The sequence below is a fragment of the Pleurodeles waltl genome, chromosome 1_1, assembly GCF_031143425.1.
Source record: "Pleurodeles waltl isolate 20211129_DDA chromosome 1_1, aPleWal1.hap1.20221129, whole genome shotgun sequence".
NCBI classification, from domain to species: Eukaryota; Metazoa; Chordata; class Amphibia; order Caudata; family Salamandridae; genus Pleurodeles; species Pleurodeles waltl.
The window spans coordinates 938,755,195-938,780,264 of NC_090436.1; positions in this window are offsets into that span (position 1 = coordinate 938,755,195).

Genomic DNA, 25,070 nt, shown 5'->3' on the forward strand with positions numbered 1-25,070 from the left:
GGTGGATGGATGTTGAGTGAGTGATTGCTGGCGTTTGTGTACTTTGGGAGGGGGCGTCACAGACACACTGGGAGAGGACACAGGGGACGTGTAAATGCCAGTGGGGGTGGTGAGTGCAGGTGAGCGGCATGGGGTGCTGGGTCTCCTTGTGCGACTCATGGTGCCTGTATATGTGGTGCATGCAGGTGTGTGTGTAGACAAGACTGGGAGGGAGGAGGGAGAAGAGGAGGAGGGGGACACAGTGGAGACACTGGATGTTGCTGTGTCTGTATGGGTGTGATGCTTGTGTGAGTGTCTGTGGGATGTGTGGTGCCTATGTTTGCTTGAGCTACTTTTGTGTGTTGACTTGTGTGCATGCTGGTCTGTAGGTGTGCTTGGGATGGGCTGGGGTACAGGGGATTGGGTCTGGGTGGAGGAAGTTGGAGGTGGGAGGCTAGACACAGGGACAATGGCTGCCATCAGTGCTGAGGCCAGAGGTTGCAGGGATCGCTGAAGGACAGCCTGACCAGAATGAATGCCCTCCAGGAATGCATTACGTGTTGCAACTCTCGTTCTACACCCTGGATGGCATTCACAATGGTAGACTGCCCACCAGTGAGTGACCTGAGGAGGTCAATGGCCTCCTCACTGAGGGCAGCAGGGGTGACTGGGGCAGGGCCTGAGGTGCCTGGGGCGAAGGTGATGCCCACCCTCCTGGGTGAGCGGGCACGGGGCGAACGCTGAGGGGCTGCTGGGAGGGGGGTGCTGGTAGGGGAGGTGGCGGCTGTACCTGTTGAAGTGGGGGGCACAGATGGTGCCCCCACCACAGGGGAGCTCCCATCGGCGGACGAGTCCGTGTCGCTGGTTGGTGATCCGGTGGCCGACATGAAGCTCCCCTCTCCCTCCGTCCCACTGGTGCATTCTGAGTCCGTGGTGTGGCCCTCCATGGCCATGTGGGATGCAGCTCCCTCGTGCTCCGGTGCCACTGTACCTCCGCCTGTTGATGCTGATCTACAAAAGGACAGGGAGAGCAGGAAAAGGGGGGGAGACAGAAGAAAGAGAGTTTTAGTACATGGCATTCCGCTACCGTTGGCGGACAACACAGACGCAGCAGCCCCCTGCATAACGCCGTGCGCCTGCACTCTGCACATGCAATTTCTGGGTTATGGCCTACATGGCAATGGTAGACATCTGCGCACATGGATGCCACAGGGGCAACTATACCTCGACTTGGCACTCTGCTGAGGTGGGGTTGAGTGCCACATGGCCTACATTACGGAGGGGCCTTGGCTACCTAACTCGCCCTGGCCTAGGGACACCCACAGCCCACCTCCCCCACCCAGACACCTTCACTGCACGCAAAGTCAGCAGAATGAGGTTGTACTCACCCCCTTGCGTCTGCTGTGATGTCCTCAAGCGCCCATCCAACTCTGGGTAGGCCACCGCCAGGATCCGGAACATCAGGGGGGTCATGGTGCAACGGGCACCCCTCCCACGTTGGGAGGCCATCCCCAGCTGAGCCTCCGCCGTCTTCTTGCTGCAGCGACGAATGTCCTCCCATCTCTTCCGGCAGTGGGTGCCCCGTCTCTGGTGGGCCCCCAGAGTCCGGACCTCCTTGGCAATGGCACGCCAAATGTCCCTCTTCTGGTGGGCACTGACCTACATGACATGCACAAGGGAAGAGGAACAGTCATTACCAACTGCACCATCGTTGTGAGTGGCCACCTCCCTACTCTGGCCATGTGGCCCATTCATTCCCATGCATTAATGTTCAATGAACTCTGCCCCCTTCCCTCTTCCACCCAGCCCTCTCCACCCAGGCCTAGCCCATACAACGTGCTCGCTGTGTACTGACCTGTTGGTCTGGAGGACCGTAGAGTAGCGTGTACTGGGGGAGGACCCCATCCACAAGTTTCTCCAACTCCTGTGCAGTGAAGGCAGGGGCCCTTTCCCCAGACGCAGCAGCCATCGTCGCTTCCAGACCGAGGTCACAGCAGCACTAGCAGTGTAGGTCCATATGACAGGTGGATCCCTATTCTACTCACCGAAGAAGGTGTGCGACAACATCATCGCCTGCTCCATGCTCCATAATTTGGCTTTGCGACGCCAGGTGCCTTTTCTGCAGGAGGATGATCCAGATGGTGTTGTAGCAGCTGTGGAGCCTGTGGAGCCCGTGGACAGTGATGAGGATGAAGCTGAGGAAGAAGAAAACGACAACAGGGAGTCAGTCATACAGCAATATTTCCAGTGACACACAGGTGAGAACATTTTCAGGTTTAACATTACATTAACTTTCACACGTCTACCTCTATCCTGTTCCTCCATTTCAATCACTATTTGATAACTGAGTTGTACCCTTCAATTTCAGTTTCACAGGTGTGGTAACCTACGTGTCAACTGTTTGCATCCTTCATGGGCTTGTGATGTGTGACATAGGTATGTTAGCCTTACAATGGTACAGCCATTATGACACTGTCATTGTAATACAAAGTACCAAATCATAGACTGACGCCAGATTGTTTTGTGTTTCAAGGGTGTTTACTTAAGTGCTCAAAACAATGAAGGGGGATTGTAAAATGGTGATGGGGGATGGTGGAGGAATGTCCATGGCAGAGTCCAGTCTATTAGTCTCACAGGTGCACTGCCCATCTGGGCATAGGAAGTGGAGCTGGGGCAGTTCGACTATGGACAGGGTAACAAAGTGGGACAGTGGGAGGAGAATCATGGTGGTATTATTTCCTGGCGGGGGTCTTGCCATCTTGCTCTGTCCTGTTCCTGGATCTCAGGGACCGCTTGCGTGGTGGTTGTCCGTCTGCAGGGGATGGGGTGCTGGTGTGGTGGTCCTGTGGCGGGGCGTCCTGTCCACTAGCGCCGGCAGAGGTGGTGGGCAGTTCATCGTCCTGACTAGTGTCAGGGGGCCCTTGGAGTGCCACAGTGTCCCTCAAGGTCTGCTGTATGTCCTTCAGCACCCCTACGATGGTGCCCAGGGCGGAGCCGATGGTCCTGAGCTCCTCCCTGAACCCCATATACTGCTCCTCCTGCAGGCACATGGTCTCCTGCAACTTGTCCAGGACCGTGGCCATCGTCTCCTGGGAGTGGTGGTATGCTCCCATGATGGAGGATAGGGCCTCGTGGAGAGTGGGTTCCCTTGGCCTGTCCGCCCCCTGTCGCACAGCAGCCGTCCCAGTTCCCCTATGTTCCTGTGCCTCCGTCCCCTGGACTGTGTGCCCTCTACCACTGCCCCCAGGTCCCTGTTGTTGTTGGGGTGGTGGGTTATCCTGGGTGCCCCGTAGTGGTGGACACACCGCTGATTGACCTGTCCTGGGTAGGGAGGTTTGGTCCCGTTGGGTGGGTGCTGTGCTGGTGTTACCAGAGGGTTGAAGGTCGGTGTTGGGCTGTGCCTGTGCAAGGGGAACCGACTGTCCTGAGGCCCACAATGGTCCGGGCTGGTCATCAAGATCCATTAGGGCAGAGCTGCTCTCTTCACTGTGGGCTTCTTCTGTGGGTGGAGTGGTGTTGTCCGGACCCTCTGGTGTGGTAGCGGTCCTTCGGGTTCCTGCAGGGGTATAAGAGCATGATTATTGCATGTGTGTGTGTAATGGTGTGCAATGGGTGGGTGTGTGTGTACCCCAGTGCAAGCATTCCTGTGTGGGGGCTTGTGTGATGATGGTTGGGGGGTTGTTCTGGGTATGTGCAGTGAGCATGCTTTAGTGAGGGGTGTCCATGCTTAGTTGTGTCATGCAGGGCTTGGTGTTGGGATGGGTGGTTAGTGTCATGGGTAGATTAGTGAGGATTTTTAGTGATAGGGGAGAGTGTGAGGGTGGGGGTGTGTGATAGCATGCAGGTAGGGTGGGGGATATGATAGTTGAGATTTGACTTACCAGTGTCCCATCCTCCACCGACTCCTCCGAGGCCCTCAGGATGCAAGATGGTCAAGACTTGCTCCTCCCATGTTGTTAGTTGTGGGGGAGGAGGTGGGGGTCCGCCGCCAGTCCGCTGTACCGCGATGTTGTGCCTGGAGACCGTGGAACGCACCTTCCCCCGTAGGTCGTTCCACCTCTTCCTGATGTCCTCCCTATTTCTTGGGTGCTGTCCCACGGCGTTCACCCTGACCACTATTCTGCGCCATAACTCCATCTTCCTGGCTATTGATGTGTGCTGTACCTGTGATCCGAATAGCTGTGGCTCTACCTGGACGATTTCCTCCACCATGACCCTGAGCTCCTCCTTGGAGAAGCGGGGGTGTCTTTGGCGTGCCATGGGGTGGTGTGGGTTAGGTGTGGGGTGGTGTATGTGGTGATGAGTGTGGTGAGTGTAGTGGTTTGTGGTGTTTTGCGCGTGAATGTTGTGTGGGTGATGGTGTTGTGTGCCTCTGTGTGATGGGGTTGTCAATTTCTGGGCTGTCTCTCTGGTCTTCTTTCAGAATTTGTGGTCGTAGGGGTTTGTGGGTGATGTGGGTGTGTATTTTATATTGTGTTGGGTGTGTGGGAGTGGTGTTTGTATGTGTATCAGGTGTGTGTATTTGGAATTGTCCAATGTGGCGGTGTTTTGTAGATGTGTGTGTATTTTGAGCGCTGCGGTGTGTACCGCCAATGGAATACCGCGGTTGAAAGACCGCCGCGTGGATTCGTGGGTCGTAATTTCTGTTGGCGTGGAGGTGGAGGATTTGTTTCCACCAGTTTATCACTGACCTTTGGTGTGGTGGTGTTGTGTGGGTGTCTGAATTTCGGCGGATTTCAAGATGTGTGTCATAATAGCTGTGGCGGTCTACCGCGGCCGCGGCGGTGTATTGGCGGTCTTCTGCGCGGCGGTAAGCACCTTTTACTGCCAATGTTGTAATGACCCCCTTTGTCTCTTAAGTTAAGCCTTGTTGTTCATTGCCAAACTACCAAGGGTTGAGCTGGGGTTAATTTATTGAGACCTAACTGAACCTAGTGGGGGTTATTGGCCTATTGCTAAGTGTAGGTTCTTACTTGCCCTTACCAATAACCCATTTTCCAACAAGGTGTGATTTGAAACGTCATTAATGCAGTACATTAACATGTGTAAGTACACATAAGGCAGGTAACCGACTGCAGAACAGTGTTCGCAGAATGGTGCTGAGTGTGTTAACTATGAAGACAGAAACATACTCATAATTCATGACTGCAAAATGCAATATGCTACATAAACCCAATTACATCCTTTTTGGTTATACAGGTTTCAAATGGGTCACACCACTCAGGAGCGTCCATAATAAGATGGCGACCATTTGAGCTAGTCCTTAGAGCGGAATAGTGGTATTGCAGGTGTGGGTAATGTGCACAGTTTAAATCCTGGGATAGGATAGCACAACCATTTTAGAATGGCCTGTTTGGTTTTCCTAGTTTTTTTGCCCTGAGCATCATCCTCAGGGCAGAACTTTCTGCCATTCAAAATTACTACTTTTCAACCATTCTTAAAAATACTTGAGGAATTTATAACTTTCCCTAAACTATTCCAGGACTGGAGTTGGAATACTAAATAAGCCTCCTGGTATTTTAAAGGGAAAGGTGATCTTTCCCCAATTATTCTAGGACTGGAGTTAGAATAGTAATTTTGACCTTCTGGTATCCGCCACACCCATTCTGGGATCCGCCACACCCACTGCTGCTGTGAGGGCGCAGTACAGGGCACGAAACACAAGTCTTGATGCTCTTTTTCCTGTCCCCTTAAAACACTGTAGGCTTGCTGGGATATAACAAGACGGTGTGTCTGTTTTTAGGCAACATCTCTAGTTGTTTTCTTACTGACACATCGCCTATATTGCAAACAGTAACAACACATTTGTGGCCGGGTACTGCTTTTTTGCGTTTATTTTCTTATTTTTAATATAGAATATGAATTCAACTGGGGCATCAGTTGTAGTGCATTACAATGATTATATTAATAGTTCTATTATTACGAATACTAATACTACTTATAACAATAATGATGACAGCCACAATAATATGAACTGGAATGAGGACACCAATCAACCATACCCTAGTCAGACGACGCCTGGCCACATCTAGCATACATGCCAACAGGGAGAATCGGACCCATTTGATCACATTTTGAAGGCAATCTCTGGCAGTTAATTTACCACTCACACACTTTCCTGAGCGTGTTTAAGTGTAGCCTCAGAAAAGTTGATTTAAGTCGTAAAGGATGTTTTCAAAAATATATTTTCATGCAATTTCTTGGTGGAAGCTCAAGCAAGTTTTTTTCATTCAGTTTGTATTGGTTCCGAACCTGCTGCATTATTTTCAGATCTTAAAGCAGTTGATGTTTGTGCACAGTGATTGGTTTGTGACCCAAGAATATGTTTGCTTTGTGATTAGTGTAATAGTCCATCACAGCACAAAAATCACATTATAATATTGAGGTAAGATTCTGTTTTCAAATCCTAACGAAAAGTCTGCAAATATATTATTAGACACTTGTGAGGGGCAACAGGTCTCCATACCTATTCACTTTTGCAGAATGGCAACTTTTATTATTGCAGGACCCATCCCTTAATGTTTGCACAATGTGAAGGTCAGTGAGGAAGCGTGCAGTGGTGCCCTGGGTTTTAATATACAATCAATGGTTTCCCCCAGAATTGAGATTGCAAATTATTGATACATTCCATTGCAAATCACAATGATGCAGGTAACACCCATTTTACACCTCCTTTTCCTAGTGATTTGTCACGAGCTGCAAAGTGTTTATTATTAGTCACAAAGACATTTGCACTTTTTATATACCAACCTACATTGTGAGCCTTGGTTTTTGGACTGAAATTGCAACCACAAAACCCTATCGTATATCACGCACTATGGCCCTCATTGCAACCCTGGCGGTCGGTGACAAAGCGGCAGTAATACCGCCAATAGGCCGGCGGTAAAAAAAATGGAATTATGACCACGGCGGAAACTGCTCAGACAGACAGCTACTTTAACTCATCGACCGCCACGGTGGTAGTAACAAGCACCACGGCGGTAACCGCCAACAGCCAGGCGGAAGACAATGTACCGCCCACTGCATTATGACCAGCCTAGCCGCCAGCTTTTCGGGGGCGGTACCAATGACATCAAAAGCATGGCAGAAACAGAACACAGAAGTCAAAGGACTCACCTCTGGAGACACAGGGAACAACCACCACGCCATAGAGCCCGAGTTGCACATATTTCTCATGCTCGTCTACCTTTTCCTGCATTCCGAACACCAACACCGGCAAAGACAACCACAGTGAGTACTGCCGCCTAGCACACAAAGGAGGGGGGGAGGAAAAAGAGAGTGACACACACACGCAACACACAACACGCAACACCCCCAACACCATACACACAACCAGAGGCAGTAACATTACATATCAACCCCATACCCCTCAGGAATAATACAAGGACAAAATGATTGGAAGAAAGTGAGTGTAATACGATTAAAGAACATGAATAAGTGCATTCAATTTCAAACGTATATACATATTTACAAATGGAGGGACACAGCCCAGTCCTCAATGTCCGTGGGCCACAGGGCCACAACACATAGGCCAGTGCCCCACCTCACTTCTGCAACAACACAGAGAGAACACTGATACAGGGGCATCAGGTAGAAAATACACAGGCACATCAGGGGGACAGGGAATGGGGGGGCACCTCAGCTGGAAGTTGGTACAAACCCACTGGTCCTGGAGGGGGCTACATGCCCTTTGTGATGTCCTGGGGAGTGCAAGGCCACAGTCTCTCTAGTAGGTGGTTTGCCCACTGCTTGGTCCTGGGGAGTGCAAAGCCACAGTCTCTGAAGTGGGTGGTTTGCCCACAGCTTGTTCCTGGGGAGTGCAAGGCCACAGTCTCTCTAATGGGTGGTTTGCCCACTGCTTGGTCCTGGGGAGTGTAAGACCACAATCTCTCAAGTGGGTGGTCTGCCCACTGCTTGGTCCTGGGGAGTGCAAAGCCACAGTCTTTCTAGTGGGTGGCTTCTCCACAGGTTCTGGAGGGGGCATGGTGCCCAGTGTGCTTCATCCTGGGAAGGATGCGGTGAGTGGATGGCTTCTTCCACTGGTTCTGAAGGAGGCATTGTGCTGAGTGTACTTCATCCTGGGAAGGATGGGGTGAGTGGATAGCTTCTCCACTGGTTCTGGAGGGAGCATTGTGCCCTGTAATGCAGATCTTGGGGAGTGCAAGGTCACAGTCTCTCACCTGGGTGTCAGACCCCCTGGATTTGCAGGGGCCAGGACGAACAACAGCCCATGGAGGCAGGACTACACATTGTCCGCCGGCGATGACAGCTGCTCAGTGGTGGCAGTGGCGGGCTGGTGTCGGCGCAGGCAGTGGTGGGGGGAGGCTCTAGCCCATTCCCTGCAGCCTCAGACGGGTGCCCACTGGGGCTGCTGCTGCTGCCAGTGGTGCTGGTGGTGGTGCTGGCAGTGGTGGGGGGAGGCTCCAGTCCATCCCCTGCAGCCTCAGACAGCTGAACCACCATGGTTGGTGGTGGGGGCTCCGAATGAGTCCCAGCACCAGGTCTGCTGTCCTTCCTGCCTGCTGGTGCAGGCCCCTTGTCCTTCCTGTCAGATGCCGGGGATTGCCCCTTGCCCTTCACACCTGCAGCCGGTGGTGCCTCCTTGCCCTTCCTAGTCACAGCTGGTGGTGCCTCCTTGCCCTTCCTTGATGCACCTGGTGCAGGCACCCTGTCAGCATTGCTGCCTGGTGCCTGGGGGTCCTCTCCCACCTGCAGTAGCTGTCGACACTACTGTGCCCCTGGACTGGGTGGCTGAGGTGTCTGCCTGGGTTTTCTTCACCCTGGCCTGACGTGAAGGACGGGGGGGAAGAGGGATAGGGAAGTGGTCAATGGTGCAGAGGAAAAGCTTATTAGGGACATTGGGGCGAGAAGAGGGTGAAGTTTTGGGAGTGGAGGAAGAGGAAGTGGTTGTAGGAGGTGTCTGCTGTGTCTGGGTGCAGGTGCATGGGCTGGATGCTGTTGTGAGGTGGATGGCTGTTGGGTGTCTGAGTGCTTGCGTTTGGGTACCTTGGGAGGAGGGAGCACAGACACAGTGGGAAAGGACACAGGGGACGTGTGCATGGAAGTGGGGGTGGTGACTGCCAGTGAGGGCAGTGTAGTGATAGGCGTGATGTTGGTAGTGGATGAGGATGTAGTGTATGCAGGTGTGAGTGTAAACGCTACTGGGAGGGAGGTGGACGAGGAGGAGGAGGGGACACAGTGGAGGTAGTGGATGTTGGTATGTCTGGATGGTGTTTGTGTGAGTGCCTGTGTGATGATGTGTGGTGCTTGTGTTTGCCTGAATAACTCCTGTGTGTTGCCCTGGGTGCATGCTGGTCTGCCTGTGTGCTTGGGATAGGTTGGGGTTGAGGGAAATGGGATTGGGCAGAGGAGGTTGGAGGGGGAAGGCTAGAAACAGGGACAGTAGCTGCCATCAGGGAGCAGGCCAGAGCCTGGATTGATCTGTGTTGGGCCACCATGCCAGAGTGAATGCCCTCCAGGAATGCATTTGTTTGTTGCTAATGCCCTGCCAGCCCCTGGATGGCATTCACAATGGTTGACTGCTCAACAGAGATGGATCGCTGGAGGTCAATAGCCTCCTCACTCAGGGCAGCATGGCTAACTGGGGCAAGGTCTGAGGTGCCTGGGGCGAAGGAGACCCAGGCACCTCCTGGGTGAGCGGGCACGGGAAACACACTGAGGGGCTGCTGGGAGGGCGGTGCTGGTACGGGGGTGGTGGCTGTACCTGTAGTTGGGGTGGGCACAGAAGTTTCCGCCACCACCAAGGAGCTTCCATCGGAGGAGGTATCACTGTCAGAACTGTCCCCTCCAGTCTCCGCCGCAGTGCTCCCCTCGCCCTCCGTCCCACTGGTGCCCTCACCGTTGGTGGATTCGGCCTCCTGGGCCCTGTGGGATGCAGCTCTCCCCTTCGTCGGTCCCTCTGCTCCTCTGCCAGATGATTCTAATGCACATAAGGACAGGGTGACAGAACAAAAAGGGGGAGGGAGAGACAAAGGATACACTTGGTCAATGGCGGCAACAACACCACTGTTGGCGTGCACGACACACACACACAGGGAACAGCCCTACGCACTGGGCAATGCACTAACAGTCACAATGCTAGTCACCAGCCCATGGACAGGGATACTCAATGCCAATGGCAGCATACCTGAGACCCACAGACCCCTGCCCAGTAGTGGATGCCTACTAGCTTGGTTGGAGGACTTTCACATCAGACCCTGCCCAACATGTGTCCTACCTTCCAATGTCCGGCCTAGCCTAGGGGCACCCACAGGCCCACATCCCCTACCCGGATGCCCACCATGCTCAAGCAGTATATTGGGACACTCTACTCACCCCCCTGTGGCTGCTGTTATGCCCCCAAGCGCCCATCCAGCTCCGGATAGGCCACCGCTAGTACACGGGCCATCAGGGGGGTCAGAGTTCAACGAGCACCCCTTCCTCGTTGGGAGGCCATCCCCAGCTGGGCCTCCGCCATCTTCCATGCCCAGCGTCTCAGGTCCTCCCACCGTTTCTGACAGTGGGTGCTCCCCCTGCCATAGACCCCCAGGCTCTGCACTTCCTTGGCAACAGCACGCCATATACCCTTTTTTTGATGACCTGCAGAGAAATACACACACAGGAAAAGGTATCAGTCAGACCATCCTGCCTGTTACACTCATGGCCCACCATAGCTCTCACATCCCCTTATGCACAGACATTGCCCACCATACATGCAGCATGCTGCCCAGGGCCCTTACCCCAACCCCCCCTACACGAGGCCCTTACACACAGCACTCCATGCATTCATGCCCCATTCATCGTGCTCACAGTGTACTCACCTGTTGGTCTGGAGGCCCATATAGCATTCAGTACTGGGGTAGGACCCCATCCACCAGTCTCTACAACTCTGCAGCGGTGAAAGCAGGGGCCCTTTCCCCAGTGACACGAGCCATGATCGGCTCCAGACACAGGTCACAGCAGCACTTGCAGTGTAGGTCCTTTCCTGTTAAAGGTCAGGTAACAAGTGGGTGAACAGATAGAAAATGGAGGTCACGTCCGTGGCGGTGCGTACCGTCACCGCCGGTGTACATCACCATTGGCCGCTCTAACCCATAGGGCCTAATGGGATCCAATGAGGATTTGCACAGTGGTTTTTGACCACCTCCCACAATGGCGCAATTACCTCATTTCTACCTGTCCCTCCATACAGGACAGGCGGACGCCATTTCAGGGGGGAGGGGAGCCCTGGCACCTAACTACGTCACAGTACACATAGGCACCATTAGGGCCTATACAACAATATTGTGTTACAGTCACAACATGCAATGCAGTGTAGTTTTTGGAAATATGGAATACTGACCAGCTACTCACTGTTTGCCCCCTAGATTGCAACTGCTGCGGATGAATAGGAGATGGAGACATCACCCCGTGTACAGGCCCCTGGTGGACTTGACAACAATGGAGGACAGGCACATTATCCTCACCTATAGACTGGACAGGGCCACAATCACAGAGCTGTGTGCCCAATTGAAACCTGACCTGATATCTGCTATCCGTCAGCCCATCGGGATCCCCCCTCTTGTGCACGTCCTATCTGTGCTCCATTTACTGGCAAGTGGCTCCTTCCAAGTGACAGTGGGCTTGGCAGCAGGAATGTCTCCGCCAATGTTCTCAATAGTGCTGACCAGAGTGTTGTCTGCCCTGATTAAACACATGCGCTGCTACATTGTTTTCCCCCAGGTGGAGGATTTGGCCTCAGTGAAAGCTGATTTCTATGCAATGGGTCATATCCCCAACATTATTGGGGCTATTGATGGTACGCATATTGCATTTGTCCCCCGCCGGAGAAATGAACAGGCGTTCATAAATCGAAAGAGCTTTCACTCCATGAATGTGCAGATAGTGTGCCTGGCGGACCAGTACATCTCCCATGTCAATGCAAAGTATCCTGGGTCTGTGCATGATGCCTTTATCATGAGGAATTGCAGCATCCCATATGTGATGGCTCAACTCCAGAGGCACCGGGTGTGGCTAATAGATGAGCCCTGGTTCCCACCAAGGGGTTGTTGGTGTATGGGTATGGTGTGGGCCCTAAGGGTTAGTGCGTGTCTAACAGTTGTCCCTCGATATTTTCAGGTGACTCTGGTTACCCCAACCTCTCATGGCTACTGACCCCTCAGAGGAATCCTAGGACAAGGGCAGAGGAATATTACAATGAGGCACATGGGTGAACAAAAAGAATAATAGAAAGGACATTCGGCCTCCTGAAAGCCAGTTTTTGTTGCCTCCATCTAACAGGTGGATCCCTGTACTACTCACACAAGAAGGTATGCCAGATCATCGTGGCATTTTGTATCTTGCACAACCTTGCCTTACGTTGCCAGGTGCCTTTTCGGCAGGGGGATGAGGATGGAGATAGGCGTGTGGCAGCAGTGGACCCTGTGGACGATGAAGATGAGGAGGCAGAGGATGAGGATGAGGACAACAAAAGTGCAATAATACGACAGTACTTCCAATGACACACAGGTAAGACACTGTAATTACACTTTACATTGACAGTTTTGTATTTGGCATTGTCACTGGCAGGCTGATTTTCCCACTTCTATGGCCACTTCCTGTACCCTTTGCCATCTCTATTTTCAGATATATGTGCCCCACTATCACTCCTGGTGTGTTGACTGCAGCCAACTACAGGTCATTCCTATGTATACATTACTTGACAGTTATATTGCAGTGTTTAAAGCTTGTTAAACAAATACATGATTAAATGATTTGACAGACTCCATACTTGTGTTTATTCAAATGGTGTTTATTTAAGTGCTAATGATTAGAGGGTGATGTGCAATGGGCTGGGGTGATGATGGAGGAATGTCCAGGATAGAGTCCAGTCTATTTGTATCACAGGTGCATTATCCAAGGGGGCATAGGAAGAGGAGCAATGGCAGTTCAAGGTGGATAGGGTGACAGAGTGGGACACAAGAGCGACATTCAGTAGAGTCTTATTTCCTGGCAGGGGTCTTGTCAATGTTCTTTGGCTTTGGCCTGAATCGCAAGGTTCTCCTTCTGCAGAGGGTGGGGTGCTGGTGGCCTGTTGTTCCTGTGGCAGGGCCTCCTGTCCACTAGAGGCAGCGGAGATGGAAGGCTGTTCATCGGTTTGGCTATTGTCAGGGGCCCGGTGGTGTGCCACTGCCTCCCTCATGGTGTTGGCCATGTCTGCCAGCACCCCTTCAATGGAGACCAGGGTAGTGTTGATGTCCTTCAAGTCCTCCCTGATCCCCAGGTACTGTCCCTCCTGCAGCCGCTGGGTCTCCTGCAACTTGTCCAGTATCTGGCCCATCGTCTCCTGGGAATGGTGGTATGGTCCTAGGATGTTGGTGAGTGCCTCCTGGAGAGTCGGTTCCCTGGGCCTGTCCTCCCCCTGTCGCACAGCAGTTCTCCCAGTTTCCCTGTTGTCCTGTGCCTCTGTCCCCTGGACTGTGTGCCCACTTCCACTGACCCCAGATCCCTGATCATCTTGTGTTTGTGGGGTGGTCTGGGGTCCTGTAGTGGTGGACACACTGCTGATTGACGTGCCCTGGGGTCAGAGGTATGGGCCCGCTGGTTGGGTACTGTGCTGGTGTTTCCTGAAGGGGAGGCTCTGTGGTGGTATGGGACTGTGCCTGGGTTACGACTGTCCAGAGATCCCTGATGGGCCTGGTTGGTCCTCCAGATCCAGGCGTCCAGAGCTGCTGTCATCACTGTGGGCCTCTTTCGGGGTGGACTGGAAGTTGCTGGCACCTCCTCTCCGGTGTCGTTGGGTTGGGGACCAGTGGAGATGTAAATGGAGTGTTATTGTTTCTGTGTGTGTCATCTTGTGCATGGGTGTGCTGCCCTGTATGTTTGTTATTGCCCTGTCAGCTTTGCCTTGTGTGAGTAGTGATTTTATGGGCTAAGTGATTCTCTTTAATGTGTATGCTTTAGTGATGGGTGTCCATGCAGGTCTGTGAGGGGTGTCCATGTATTGGTGTTGTGTGCAGGGCTTGGTATTGGGATGAGTGGGTTGTGATGGTGGGGTATGTGGGAGGTGGTGAAGTGATGGGAGTGAGTGTAAGGGTAGGGGTTTGTGATGGCATGCAGGTATGGGGGTGATAGTAATAGAGATTTGACTTACCAGATCCAGTCCTCCTCCTACTCCTGCCAGGCCCTGATTGCCAAAACTGCCTCCTCCCATGTTGATAGTTGTGGGGGAGGAGGTGGGGGTTCACCGCCAGTCCTCTGAACAGCTATTTGGTGTCTTGCTGCTGTGAAACATACCTTCCCCCGTAGATCATTCCACCTCTTCCTGATGTCATCCCTTGTTCTGAGGTGCTGTCCTACGGCGTTGACCCTGTCCACGATTCTCCGTCATAGCTCCATCTTCCTAGCAATGGACATCTGCTGCACCTGTAATCCGAATAGCTGTAGCTCTACCCGGATGGATTCCTCCACCATGACACCTAGGTCCTCCTCAGAGAACCGGGGTGTCGTTACGGTGCCATGGGTGTATTTTGAGTGGTGTGGGTAAGGGTGTGCGGGGTGCTGTGTTAGGGTGTGTGATGCAGGGTGCGTGGATGGTGTATAGGTGATGGTAGGGTGTGTCTGTGGTCATCTGTGATCTTGCTATCCCTCTTGTGGCACTTGCTTGTATTGGTAAAGGGTTGTGGGTAATGTGGGTGTGTGTTTTATAGTGGTGTGGCTGTGTGGGTGTGGTGTGTGTATGTGTGTCAGGTGTGTGTAGTTTGAATTGTCCAATGTGGTGTAGTTTTGTTAGGTTGTGTGTATTTTAAGCGTGGCGGTATGTACCGCCAATGGTTTAGCGCCATTGAATGTCCGCCGTGGTGATTCCTGGGTCACAATGTGATGGGCGTTGTTCTGTTGGCGTAACGGTGTGGGTTTTGCTACTGCCAGTTTATCACTGACCTTTGGTCTGGCGGAATTGTGTGTGTGGCTGTATAGTGACTGATTGCTATGTGTGGATCATAATATGGGTGCTGGTAATCCGCTGCGGCGGCGGTGTGTTGGCGGCAGTCAGCATGGCGGTAAGCCGTACTTACCGCCAATGTCATAATGAGGGCCTATGTATCCAACATTCCATTGACTGCATAATAGTACCAGGCACACAAAGGGTTGAGTGGACAAACTATCCCAATTTGTTGGGAAGCAGAAATAGGGATAGTTTGTTTTCCATTCTGTACCACATGAGGACAGTTTAATCTATGCATCTTTCCAAGAGGCAATGTGATTTCCCAATCGATTACTCTGATGTAAAAAGTTATGGGCCTGATTCACAAAGGTAAACTTGCACTTTTGTGTAGCTTTGCTACTTTTGGGAATTCTCAAACTATGTGCAGAGGTTTATGACTCTGCATTCCCCATGCTTATTTGTGGGGAATTCTCAGCACCTGGAGACTCCACACTTTGGCCGGAGAACTCCACCAACATAAGTATAGGGGGTGCAGAGTTGTAAAACTTTGCATGTAGTTTGAAAATACCTAAAAGTAGTAAACGTACCTAAGAGTGTAAGTTTACCTTTGTGAATCAGCTCGTGTCTTCCAAACTGGTTGTCATATAGCTATCCCATCTTAAGAGCAATATTGGCTACTGTAGTTTTGCCACTTGTTGGCACAGCTGGTGCTCAAAACTAAACAAATTGCTTGTAAGTACCCCATTAGTACACTTCATGGTGTATATGTAAGGACATCAGAATATCTTTGCAAATGCTGCTCAGTTTCCAAAGTAGCTTGCATTGAAATGCTAGAGTAAAGGGCCTGCATGTCCATCAAGGCCAAACGAGGTTATATTATTGGTCCAAAGACTGACAGGATGGAGTCAATGGTAATGTGAACTATTAAAAAGTTTTTTGATTGTGAAAAGAAGATTATATGGATTCTCCTGCTTATTTGCTATTGATGTTCACTAAATAGCTGCTTACTAATCTTTAAAATTATCACCTTGATCTCTTCAATGGGATTGTGAGATATTAGATGGTAACCAGTGACATAACAAAGGAGTCGCTGTAGCTCATCTTTATGCATATACTTACTATTAATCTGACTACCAAACTTTATGGGCTGATTCAATGACTGCTAACGCTACTTACATACACAAACTGACACACACTTGCTGAAACAGGTATGTGTGTGATGTGCATGATTTGAAAGGTATTTGTGCACTGTGTGGGGTATGTCTGTGGGCATTGTGTCAGGTGTGCACAGATGCTCTTTGAAGAATGTGTGTATACTTAGGCCTAGATATAAGAGGGCCTATCGCCATCCTAACAACACATTAGCATCATTTGTTTGACGCTAATGTGGTGTTGGATGGCCAAAAACGCAGTGCCATATTTACAAAGTGCCACATTGCTAGCATACAGCCACTTTGTAACACCTTGTGCCACATTATGCCAGTGCCAGACATAATGTATACAAGGGGGGTGAAAAAATGGCGCAACAAAATCTAAGAGATTCAGAAATCTGCCCGTTAATGTGTAATACATGTGGTTTGGGGTATGCTTCCCGGTGCATGAGGTCTGAAGAGGATGTGCACTACTCTGCTAGGTGTGATCTCTGGGATGCCATTGGGAGTGTGTGCCACCATACCAGCATCATATTACTCTTCAGTGTTGAGTGAAGTAAAAACTATTTAATTAGTGGTCTTTTTTAACATTCTTACTCACTGGAAATTAACTTCACCTGGGAATTCTGTGGGAGTCATAAACCTAAAGAAATAGGAGTTTGAGGGAAACCAAAACTAAGTTAACCAAAATAATTAAAACCAAAAATTGAAACTAAAACAAATGGAAATTGTTTTTAGCTTCAGGAAATTTCCAACATGGAGGGACCTTTGGGGAGACTGACTCTCAGTAAGGGGAGTTTGGTAGAGGCCCAGGCACTGGTCGGGTGCTGGTGATGTCACAGTGACCATGTCCCTTCACTTGCTGCCACATGCACGAAGGAAACAGCATTTCCCTTTGCACAATAAAATGGACAGGGTAGCCGTGACTGGAGCTCTGATCTAATAACAGGTACGGGCCACCAGGGAGATAACTGAGGCAGCTGAGCACTGCAGGAGAGATTACACCAGTGCCTAGAGCGTGGGGGCAGGCCCAAAATAGCAGCATCATAGGGTGTTCCTGCTGCAGGATCAGCATATGTAATGCCTCCAAAGGGGAGAAGAGTTGGGGACCTCCTGAGCAAACGAGTGGACCACAAGAAACAGCAGGTCAAGCTTCAGGAGTGAGGGGCCACAAGCGTTGAGGTTGTCTCACAATGAAGAACCTTGTCAGGAGAAAAGCAGACCAAGCCCTCAGTCTGCAGGACCACAGACTCCAGCACAAGAAGATGAGGCAAATCAATGCCCCAAGGCGGTGACATCTGGTATGCTTCCCAGGAATGCTTAATATTGAAGGTGTGCATAGAAGGGAAGAAGGAGAGCAGCCGTATGTATATCACCTGGTAGTGGTTACGGCAGCTGAGAGCCATGTAAGCAGGGAACCCCCCTCACAGACAGAGTGCACCAGAGAATTATCAAGAATACTGACCTGGAAAGGATGACTGCTGGAGAAGAAAGGTGGAAGCAAACCCTATGGGAGGCATGGGCAGCGAGAGGAGGAAGTGCTCCTGTCCCTACAAAGGATGTATTGAAGGACTTTACTGGCACCTCACTGGCCAGGCATGAGTGGGGCATTGAGAGGTAACAGAGGGTCCTGTCATGAGCATAGTTGTGGCAGGGGCATCAAGATAGGGTGGGAACAGTCAAAGGAGGCCCAGGGACGAGAGGACATAGTAGGGTGAGCAGTAAGTATTGTGGGAAAAGAGTGTGTGGCAAGTAACGACGAAGGGAAAAGAGCAGAGGGGGACATTAGATAACGGCAGCCTAGGGGTGAGCATGGATATAACAGTCACAGGTGTGCTGTAGAGGAGTAAGGTAAAGGAATGGTACTGCATCAAGCACAAAGTGGTGCATAAGAAGTGTGGGCTGGAAGTTGCTGGCCCCTCCTCACAGCCCCAGGCATCATGGGAAGGGGCCCAGAAGGGTGAAATGGTAACTGTCACTGAGACGTCAAAAGAAGAGGAGGCATGTGTCCCTGCGCTCTGAAGTACAAGTCAGTATGGTGACAGATGGTTGTGGGCATGTGTGGGCATGTGGCCTTCTAAATTAGGTTAAGGTGGCACGTAATAGGGCAGTAACACTTACTCCCCTCAGAGGTCGACTTGAATCTTTTGACTCAGACATGAGTAATAAGATCATCAAATCAAACATCGAGAATCAATAGCCATAAACAACAACAATATGCAACAAGGAGTCAGTAATTTATACACCCCATGATCTATGTGGTCACGAATCACCACACCAGTTTAGTAAAGTTTAAACATTTATTGCCCTTAAATTAACAATGCTAAGATCACACAAATGATGCGCAAAACCAAATAATAGCAATAAAGAAACAACGCAGGCTGTCCAAAGCATCTGAAGAATCTCAATCTTATGGGACCAATCACCATTAAACACTCCAAAAGAATTATGCAGAATAACAACAGAATTATTTGAGAAATAGAAACAGATTTCATTAGTTGTGCAGTTGAATCAATCATATTCAATCAATACACATTTAAATCAGTTGTTGGGTCAGATATCCTAGCTACCAAAATAAGAAAAAAATTATTTGGATGCCTAAAAACCTGCAAAGAAAAACAAATGCAAATTGGTTATACTGCTCCTAAATGAAACAGCAGCCAGCAGATTCTTCATCAGGTCTTCAGCGGTCAGCATCAGAAAAATGGAAAGAGGCAACAGTTCAGTAATGTTGGGCCTATGGTATCTGAACTGTTGAAATCATAAGTAGCTGGACAGAAGAGCTGCACAGAACTGAACTGGAAAGAAACTGAACTGAAATGAAACTGAACAGAATCTGACTTTGAATGGAACTGAACTCATATCATCTGAAACGTGCTAAATTAAGGTCCCAGAAGTTACTAGATAAGATTCTATCGAACAAAACTATGAGGTGTGATAGTGAGCAACCAATTGAATTAAATCTGAGCTTCAGTCGCATCTTTCTTCATTCCTTTGTTAAGATAGGCTCACGCTAACACTTCTCTCCGGTCTGCAGTTTCCTCAATATAATAATATTGTTAAAAAAACAGCACAGAACACAACATTTCAGCTAACATTACTTCCTACCAGAAACTAAAGCCCATTGTTAAAACTTGCAATAATTATCACAAGGAAGTACAGAGTGAGCAAAACTAAGAAAGCAGTAGCTTTCCACCCTGAGCTTGCCATAGGATGTCTCATAAACAATATTTGCTAAAGCATTTCAGTAAAGCCAGCCTAACATTTCAACATTGTGCTTCTGGAAAATATTAAAATGTAGGCTTTTTTATTAACACTAATACATGAGAAATATTACAATTCTAGTAATAATTTCACATCATTAGTTTTTCTCATTATGATTAATTATTTTCTGTCAGTACATGTAGTTTTAAATAATCAAAATATACTTTCACAGACATAGAATTCAAAGTGGCGGACTCCATGTCAATCACATTTTAACCATGCATGTTTTCTTTTTCTAACACACGTTTCTAAGCTCGGCCTTTTAATACACATATCATGTTACGCTTTGGTTACTCATTTTTTTATTAATAATGTTTGCTCTCTAACAATCCCTCATCTGATGGCATAATGTGCTATCACAAAAGAACACTTCATTAATGAGACAACTCAAAAATTAATTTGGTTAGTAGATCTACAGTTAGGCTTTCACCATTCTTCAAACATTTTCAAATCACAAAATTATCTGCTTCTCATCTTTTCCATTTCTATTTCTTCCCTCCTCTGTATATTTTTCTCCTTTTGTAATTGTATGACTCTATACAGTTTGTAGAATCCAATTATACAAACGAGACATACAACCACTATTAATACTGATTTCAGTATTATTCCCACAGCAAATTGACCAAGATTTTTCAACCAATTTTTCATTTTTGTAAAACGTTTGCCTATATTTTCCCATACACTTGATTGTTTCAAGCCCTTTAAGTCAGAATTCAAATTTGTCAAATTTTTGATATGGTATCTAATTTCTTTACTGTTGTCTGGGATAAAAGTGCAACAAGGTAGTGCCTTAAGCATCCAACAGACTCTGCCCTCTTTTGCTAAAAGAATGTCTAACGCAAGACAGGTTCTGATAAAACATAAAATGGACCGCAGCCATTTCTGAATCCATGAGAAGCATTGCTCCAGAAAAATCTATTAGCATTTTGTACACAATGGTTGACAGTTTCCTTATTTTTATGTCATTGAAACAACTCCCACCGAAGGAATAATTGTTCTAAATATATCTCCAATTATTTCTCAATAATTTCCTCTTCTTAATCTTGGTCTTGATTTGTCATGAGTATCATTTATGTTGTCAATCTGGTACATTTTAGGGAAACCACTCCCAAATAACAAGTTTCATACCATCCCCTAGGGAGAAGATAATAAGCATTTTTACCACAAATTTTATATATACCAGGAATCGCAGGATCTTGTCCATTTTGCATAAAGTCCCTTATATTTCTAAATAGAAATACGTCAGCATTCATTCGTTCCCACACACTTAGTATCAGTTTTGGATTAAGGCCTGTATATACAAAACTTCCCTACATGTTGATAATCTAAATCAAGCTTTCCTTGTATGTTAGTTACACTAGAAGCATGATCATTCTTATAAATGTGTTTTACAAAGCCCTTTCCTATTTTCTCTTTCATTACTTTTCCTCTATCATCAGCCTAATTCAGGAAACTTTTCTCAACTGGTGAAAGTTTATATGTTAGATTATTTATGTGAGCGTAAGCAGTACCAAATGTCAGTGTAGGCTCAAAGAAACCACCTACAATGTCTATGTTTCTAGCTTTAGCAATACTACTCAAGTGTTGGTTAACTGTAACAAAAGAAAAGACTAGATCAAAATATGATTAAAAATACTGTATGTGTTCCTGATTATAAAACCTTGTTAATAAAATACTACAACTAATCCCATAAATTAGTAGTAATCTATGATATGTAATCCCTTCTTGCACTGAAGGAATTTGTGTACACACATAACATCCTCTCACATTCATAGTCTCAACATATTCATACAACAAATTATAGTAAAAATTAGACAGATCTCCTTGTGAATTGTCTAAGTGTAAATACCTCTCATCTTTAAATAACTTGTCTGAGTCAGAGAGTGTAGTGACGTCTTATATTGGAGAATGTGTGCAGGTAGTTTCAGCCTTATCAGAAACACTCATGCTTATGATGAACAACAAACTTATCAACACACGTACTACTGCCAATCCAACACACACATACTTACATCTAATATTTATTTTGTAATTCATATTTATGGCCTGTAAAGAATCAAAAAGTGGAAGGAAACTAAAAATATAGGCTTAACTATGCAGCCTAAAAAAAACAATCTTCAGTTTTTCTTTATGATTATCTACAGCAGCTTTCAGGCTCTCCAGAATTAATCAAAAATCAATTTAGCATCTCTGTCAAAATCAGTCTCAAATGTCTCTTAGTAGATCGCAGTCTGTTGTTCACTAATTATCAAATCCAGTGCATAATTTCTCTCTTGGTCATTTGGCAAAGCAATTGCAAAACTCAGTTCAAATGCAATTTCAAGTTCCAAAATGTTGAACTGGATTCCCATGATCAAAACTAAAGGAAAGAAACTCATGTTCCCACTCATCAGCTGCAAGGTACGCCCATTCAGGACCTAAGTATCTTCGGATTGCAACTTTCTTTCTTTTTGATTTTCGACTTGCACTTATTTCTTTTTCACCCAGATCTGTTCCTTCTGTTGTTTCTGCTTCCTCATTTATGCTCTACAACACATCAGAAATCTTTTCAGCTGCATGCAAAGAAAGCCACTTGTCTTCTTTTACTGTTTTTCTAGACAGTCATGGCACAGCTGGACTTACAATTCTTCTCGGTTTAACAGGAATTTGATAAGTTCTTCTTTGACTTGTCTTGCTTGTACCACTAGTCACTTCAGGAGGAGTGAAATCTGAATGATTTTGATTCATCTCAACTCTACTCTTGGCTACTTTAGGAAACAAGATTTGCTGAATCTCCTTTTCCCAATTATCTGCTTCTGGGAGAGTCCTCTTTAGACTTGATTCTCCTGCTACATCCAATTCTGTTTCTGCTGATGGAAGAGTATCAGGATTGTCCTCAATTTCATCTTTCAGAAGGGGACCTGAATCTGGATTTTCACCAGTTTGCACTGTCTTTACTTCTGCAGTCTCTAGCTTTATTTTTGTTACTTGCTCTTCTTGAGACTGTACAGTGTCTCTTGGTACTCTCGGGAACTCTGGATCTTCACCATCTAAAGGATATGGCACTTTACGAGTGTGACTTGCATGAATCCAGTTTGGAATTCCAGCACACTTCACAGCAGTCGTTGTCACTAGTATGACCTGGAAAGGTCCCTTCCACCTAGGCTCCAAGCAAGTCTTCCGCATGTGCTTCTTGCCAGTAGACTGTGACACTAGTATTGGGATAGTGGCACAGCTGTTGCTTCCACCTGGTGAGACAAAGAGTGAACCACATCAGCTAGACCCTTGCAGTAATCTAGCACCAAGTCATCTGCTATGCTTACAAGCAGATTTGCAGGAACAGCTGGCAGTCTCATGGCTGTGCCCATCAATATCTCATGTGGTGGGAGACCAGTCTTTCTGTCTGATGTACTTTGCATGCTCATCAGAACAATAGGTAAAGCACCAAGCCATTTCAGGTTAGTGGATGCACACATTTTTGCCAATCGAGCTTTTAGAGTACCAGTCATATATTCCACTAATCCAGAAGCTTCAGGTCGGTAAATACAGTGCGGCTTCTGCTCAATGTTTAAGGCTGAAAATAGATTTTTTATCACCTTGCTATTGATGTGACTTCCTCGATATGATTTTATAGAGGCTGGAAAGCTGAATCTTGATAACAGCTGCCTAAGTAACAGCTTTGCTACTGTGAGGCTATAATTTCTACATGTAGGGTAGGCTTCAATCCAATGACTAAATATACAAACAATCACCAACACGTATCTCAAATCACCACATACAGGCATTTCAATGAAATCCATTTTCATTCTGTTAAATGGACCACCTGATCTTCCAATGTGACTCAAATTGACAACAGTTCTCTTTCCCACGTTCATTTGCTGTAATGCACCTGTGTCAAATGGCTTCTGCAACCTGTCTAAATTTTGGATTAAACAAAGATTCTTTAAATGTTCGAATCATTGCATCTCTGCCAATTAGAGTTTTACCATGATAGTATCTAGTCATTTGCATCAGTAGTTAGTTTGGCAAGACTACCTGCCCTTCATTTAAAACTCAAATATCATCAATTTCTCTTTGATTACAACCCAATGTTATCCAGCTTCTTTTTTTTATCTTCTGGAACCTCACCTTGCAATCTTTTAATTTCTTCCCATGTGTCAGCCACTGTCAACAGAAAACTTTGACTTGTCTAATCAGTATTTATTACATTTTTCCACTCTTCATTGAAGGTGGCCCAATTAAGTGCACAATATTTGGCAACTTGATCAGCATATGCATTACCCATGGTGTTAAAATCATTTGTTATCTGATGTGCAGTACATTTCACAACTGCGACTTTCTCAAGTAATTGTAAGGCTTCTAGCAATTCATGAACCGGTTTCCCGCCGGTTTTCCCCTGGCCCAGGGAATCCTCCATGACGGCGCTGCTTGCAGCGCCGCCATGGGGATTCCGACCCCCTTCCCGCCAGCCTGTTCCTGCCACGAGGAAGCCGGCCCCACGACACCCATTCCCGCCAGGAACAGGATGGCGGGAACGGGTGTCGTGGGGCCGGCTTCCTCGTTGCAGAGGCTTTCCCGCTGGCCCGGCGGGCGATCTTCTGGAGATCGCCCGCCGGCCCAGCGGGAAAGTCAAAATGACCCCCACGGTCATTTGACCGCGGTGCGGTCTTTGGGTGGTTTCCGCCCGGCGGGCGGTGCCCGCCGCCCGCCGGACTCGGAATGAGCCCCTGAGTCTTGGTCCTGAAAGCAAGACCTCAACTGACTGAGGGGCCAGAACAGTTGAAGGATGTCCCATCACAATGCTCTCACTTTGAGCAAGACTAGTACTAACGGGATACAATGTAGCTGAAAAATATGATACAGGATGATTTATGCCACCATGTACCTGTGTTAGGACAGAAAGAGCACAACAATCATGTTCTTGACAAAACAGTGAAAATGGTTTTGTGTAGTCAGGCATTCCCAGAGCTGGTGCTCTGCACAGACTCTCTGTCAACTCAGTAAAAGACTTTATACAAGCTTCATCAAGAGCTACTGGGTCAGTAATGTCTTTGTGGGTCAAACTTTGCAAAGGCTTGGAAATAATAGAAAAACTAGGAATCCATTGTCGACAATAACTCACCATTCCCAAAAACATCATAACATCTCTTTGAGTAACAGGAGGGTTTATTCGCAATAGATCTGTAACCCTATCTCTGGAACCTTTCCTTGCACCTTTCTCTATTTGATGTCCTAAGTTCTTCACCTCTTTCCGACAATACCGTAATGTTGCTGGAGACACTTTGGTGGTCATTCCGAAACCGCCAGGGCCGGGGACCACGGAAGCACCGCCAACAGGCTGGCGGTGCTTCCAGGGCCATTCTGACCGCGGCGGCAAAGCTGCGGTCAGAAAAGGGGAACCAGCGGTTTCCCGCCGGTTTTCCCCTGGCCCAGGGAATCCTCCATGGCGGCGCTGCTTGCAGCGCCGCCATGGGGATTTCGACCCCCTTCCCGCCAGCCTGTTCCTGACGGTTTTTACCGCCAGGAACAGGATGGCGGGAACGGGTGTCGTGGGGCCCCTGGGGGCCCCACAAAGATTTTCACTGTCTGCTTAGCAGACAGTGAAAATTGCGACGGGTGCCACTGCACCCGTCGCACCCCTGCAACTCTGCTGGCTCCATTCGGAGCCGGCTTCATTGTGGCAGGGGCTTTCCCGCTGGGCCGGCGGCCGCTCTTTTGGAGGGCGCCTGCCGGCCCAGCGGGAAAGTTGGAATGGCCGCCGCGGTCTTTTGACC